This window comes from Artibeus jamaicensis, unplaced genomic scaffold, assembly GCF_021234435.1.
Source record: "Artibeus jamaicensis isolate MK-2021 breed Jamaican fruit bat unplaced genomic scaffold, CSHL_Jam_final contig_793, whole genome shotgun sequence".
NCBI lineage: Eukaryota > Metazoa > Chordata > Mammalia > Chiroptera > Phyllostomidae > Artibeus > Artibeus jamaicensis.
Genome location: NW_026521975.1, coordinates 2,484,030 through 2,489,105, shown reverse-complemented (window position 1 = coordinate 2,489,105; position 5,076 = coordinate 2,484,030). Strand labels below are relative to the sequence as shown.

The window sequence follows — 5,076 nt, the reverse complement described above, 5'->3', positions numbered from 1 at the left end:
AAAATGGGGCAGCTTTTGGGGTGGGAGCATTCAAGATCTGCTGCCAACTCTCTTTCTGACTCCTGGACTGAAGGGCACATTGTCCTCAGCTGTGAAGGGCTCTGGGGGGTGGGGAGGGGAAGCAGGCACTTGGGCTGAGGAGATGCATCCCCAGAACCATGCACGCGTGGTGCTAAGGATGTACTATTATTTGACTGACCTGAACCTGAGGTGATTTACTGGAACATGGTAAGCAAATTTCTAGAACCAGGTGACCCATCAGCCTCCCATTTTACTTCTGAGTCATGGTGGCTACTTGCACAGTAGATGCACCTATGCATCCAGTCATCAATTACTAAAAGCTAAAAAATGCAACGGGTTGCCTGGGCAGGTACTAAGCCATTGCCTCCATATCACAATGTACTGAAAGTTGAAAACAGCAGAAATGTGTTCCTTAATCTTTCTGGCCAAGCTCTAATCCATGGAGTTTGTTATAGGAACATCACCCCAAAACTAAGAATGAATCTAAGAAACTTGTTTTTAAAATCTAACTTTATGAAGCCAAAACAACAACAAAAAAAAAGCAGATCATAAAAAAGCCCTCTTTGTCACATATTTCATGCTTTTACTCAATCAAAACAGATCTCCTAAATTTGGCATTCAGCAACTTTGCTTTGGATGTTTTTCTAAAGGTATCCTGGCTTCCCCCTACCTTTCATTTTGACAATCGGGGTTTCCTGATCATAGCTTGACTTTTTCTCTCAAATTTTTCTAAATTTTCCCCTCGTCACTTTCCAGTGTTCAGACTATCTGAAAATTTGTTTCCTATTAATACTTTTAGATGTCAAGGTTGCACAACAGCACAGCAGTCCTGCCTCAGCTCCCGTCACATGTACCTTTCACACCTAAGATATGTTTATGAATTAGTCTAGTCTCCTCAATCTCTACTCAAAATCTGGATATCAACACCTATTTCTATTTAACTCTTGACCTCTGCCTGGGGAAGGGTGAATGATGAAATTATGGAAGAATATTAGTACAAAATTTTGGTTTTTGGGGAATATTTTAAGCTGTTTAGTCAGAGAAGATGCTGATACTACAGCAATGAAATACCAGTAATAATATTTTCAGTTTATATGATGCTCTGCTATTTTTCAGGCCTGTTCACATTTAGTTGATCTAAGATAATGCTGTGATGTAGACATTACTGCCATTGCCCACAGAAAGAAACTGAAGCTCAGGATTATTAAATATCTTAACCAACATCTCCCAGGTCATCTAATCCACCCGCAGTCTTCCAAATCTATTTCAGACCCCAGATCTCTGCCCTAAAAAAGCCAAACATTTCTGTAAAATTTCCTACTGGCTGATTTCACCTGGGTGTCCCACAGGCAAGTGGGGATCTGAAGGACGGTCAGCACCAGGTGTTCTTCCTCCACTGTTTCCTATGGCAGCGGCACTAGGAGCTACTCGGTAGCACCAGGGTACCGACACAGTGCATACTGGACCTCAGGAAGTGTTTGCTGCACAGGCGATTTAAGAAGCAAGTGAGTGAGTGAATGGAGGAGGGTCGTCCTCGACGCCTCACCCACCCTTTCCCGGAAGATTAATTGGTCATAAAGTCCTGCTGTTTCGACATCATAAATCTCTTTCAAATCCTTCCCCCCGTTCAAATCCTTCATGCCTCCTTTGCTGAGTTGTGTCAAGGCTGAAATGAGATTTATACACATAAAAGTGTGTTGCAGAGAATAAACCTCTGAGGAATAAGAAAAGATGAATCCCTCTGGACTCTGTGACTAAACATATTGGTCCCAGTTTGCCTATTTGCCTTTATTATGGCCTTCACACCAGGAGATTTTTGTCTTCCTGACCTTCGTTTTTTTTCCTGAGATGGCTTCCCGGGGCCCATTGCTTAGTTTTTATGCAAATACCACCCATTGCCAGGGACAAGCCTATATAACTCATATAGACCCTTATGCTGCTTGCTGCTGCTTGTTTCTTACAGGAGAATCCAGCTCCTGAGAAGGAATTCAGGTTTCAGAGCCTTCACAGCACTCCGTACAACCCTAGGGATATAGTGCTTAATAAATGCTTACTTACTGCTCGAGAGGTCAGTTCTCCTCCTCTTCAGCCTCAGTTTCTCTCAGAATTCTATTCCTTATTCTGCTTATATCAGGACATTTCTTCCTAAGAGATCTGACAAAGGAAAATCATCTGGATTAGACTACAGGTTAGAATTTCTAAAAAGCTGCTCATTCTGTTAAACCTAAGTAGACCAGAGTAAGGAGTCCCAGACTCTGACAGACTGAAATTGTCAAGTTTTACACATGTATAGTGCTTACAGACATATACCCAAAACAATGATTAATATTAATTAAAATACCTAAAGCACAATGAGAACCATAAAACGAAAGAAAAAGAGTGTGTGTGTGTCAATGAGTTCATCTTAATCTGCTATAGCCCATCAGTCACCAGGTCTTGTGGCTTCTCTCTTTGAAACAGGTGTTCAACATGGTAGTTCCTTTCTGCACTTTGTCACCATTTAAGTCCTGGCTTTGCATAGTCCACCTACCTCCCCTGCCTCAGTTTCCTCACTGGACTCTTGCCTGCTAGTCAATCCTTACTCTAATGTAGTTTACCCTCAGTCCCAGAAAGTGCCCCCCAAACAGGATTTCATTGAGCTGTCCTGCTGCCCCAAATCCACACTCCAGGATCTCCCTAGGATTCACAAGAACAAGGACCATCCCTAGAATTCTCATCCTCAGCCAGATGTTACACCTGCAATAACTTTTATTTAGTTTTATTAACAACATTTTAAAATTGATTTTAGAGAGAGAGAGAAAGGAAGGGGAAGAAAGAGAAACATTTATTTGTTGTTCTACTTATTTATGAATTCATTGGTTACATCTTTTTTATATAGATTTTTATATATACATTTTATTATTTTTTAAATTCTCATCCAAGGCTATGTTAATTGATTTTGATTTCTTAGAGAGTGAGGGAGAAAGAGACAGCGAGAAACATCAATGTGAGAGAGAAGTATGGATCGGTTGACTCCCATACACGCCCTGACCGAGAAGCTAATGCACAAACCTATTGCTGTATGGGACAATGCTCCAGTCAACGGAGCCACTGGCAGGGGCCATTGGTTGAGTCTTGTATGTACCCTAACTGGGGATCGAACTCACAGCCTTGGCATGTGGGGATGATGCTCTATCCAATTGAGCTACTTGATTAGGGTTTTTTGCAAGAACTTTTTTAATCTAGCATATCCTGTCTAACCTTCTCTGATTCTTCTTCACAGGGGATGACTGTGGGTTGCCCCTTAAAACCTGGAAAGTTGTCATCTACAATTTACGTGATTAAAGGTCTGCACATGGATGTAACTGGCATGCCTAAATCAAGAAAAGGTGGGCTCTAAAGATGAGTGACTGGGGAGCTGGGGGTGACCCAAAGCTCCAACCAAAACCTGGGAGCAATATCAAAGAAGAGGGATTGAAAAGTGATGGTAGGAGAGAGGGATGATGTGGCTGTGGGTGCCTCGTCCTGGTTGGGCCACTGCCTTTCTTCCTGGGACAGTGGAGCTACCCACCTCAGAGGATCTGAAAGTGCAGGAGGTGAAAGTCAGTCCTGCTGTGCTTAAAGCTGTGGTACATCACTATGAAGCTCAGTGCAATAAACCCAGAAGGTGCTCATGCTGTGCTGCTGGGAAGAGAAGGACCTGCAGCAGAGTTTAGGGAAAGACAAGCTTGTCAACAAGTGCACAGATAAAATGTCACTGTGAAGTATTCTACTTTATAGAGTTCTAAACCTGCGTCGATTATCACAGCCTGCAACTGTTTTGTTGCTGTGACAAATAGCAGGCAAAGTTTTACACAAGTGTGTGCTGGACTGGGTGTGACCTGACCTGGGAGAGCTACCCAGGGTCACCAAAGTGAAAACACATGACCTTTACCAGATAATCCCTGTCACTCAAGATCGAGACCAGAGCCCAACTTGGACGTGGAAGGAGATTTGCAGCCTACCATACATGCGGCCACCTTTTTTCCTACTCCACGTAAAGATGGGTCCATGCCCCATGCTCAGTCATGTGCCCAGACAACAGCAGACAAAAACTCACATGTGGTTTATGAGCATTACAAAAGAGTTAATTTATGTGACTTGGCCATTATTCTATGCCACTTCCTGGCCATTAAAAAATTTAAAGGAAAAAAAGTGATTGTAATTTGGCAAGAAGAAGCAAACAAGGAAGCTGATTCAGAGAAAAAGTGTGACCAAAAGGGAACCTAAGGAGCAAGAAGGAATGGACAGCAGCCATCTGTTAAGTCACCCAAAATGTCTATCCATGTCTGTTGACCATGAAAGTGCTGGTCAGGCTCTGATACAGGAGAACACGGTAGTCATCTGGCAATCTTCTTCACTAGGTCATGATACCAGAGCAGTCTCCCAGCAGCTCAGTTTCCCTGGAATGGGCCCTGGTCAGCGAGGCTGGCTGCCAGTAGTTTCTCCTGCAAATCAATGCATTGTCTACATGTGTGACTCAGTCTTGGTGAGCTTGGTTAAGGAGAGGCCACTGCTGAGAAATGAAGCCACTTCCACTTCAACAATAATAATAATTAACAAACAAAATAAATCAAATTCCTAAGTCTGAGGAAGAGCTTTCAGGACCATGCTAAAGTGACTGCACAGTGGACAGTGTGCGCACCTCTCAGGCACAGTCCCTGTATCACCCCGTGCGGAGTGCACCACCGTAAAGTCAGATGGTAACAATCTCTTCATCTGGATTCCATTTTCCCCCCAGCTACCCCCATCCTTTGGGGCTCTCTAGGCAATTTTCACTTGTTCTAGAAAACCTCTTCCACTGTCCCTCCTGGTTTTCTTCCTATCTTCCTAAGAGTCATCTGCTCTGGGGAGTAACCCCACACGAATGTTCTCGCATGCTAGGCACGTGTCCATCATAATACTGAAACATTTGCATGTGGCTTCCGCTGTCTCCACTTGGGGGTCATACCGATAACCCAAACTCCATTTGAGCAATACTGAACAATAAGCTAAACCACACCCAGGAGTGATCCTAACTCCTCTTTCTTCTTCATG

At 43.4% G+C, this 5,076-nt stretch overlaps 1 pseudogene; it reads left to right on the top strand.

Annotated features, from left to right (window-relative positions):
* The first annotated feature begins 3,504 nt into the window (after positions 1-3,504).
* LOC119037389 (NADH dehydrogenase [ubiquinone] 1 alpha subcomplex subunit 8-like) lies at positions 3,505-4,269 on the top strand (annotated as a pseudogene).
* The last annotated feature ends 807 nt before the right edge of the window (positions 4,270-5,076 follow it).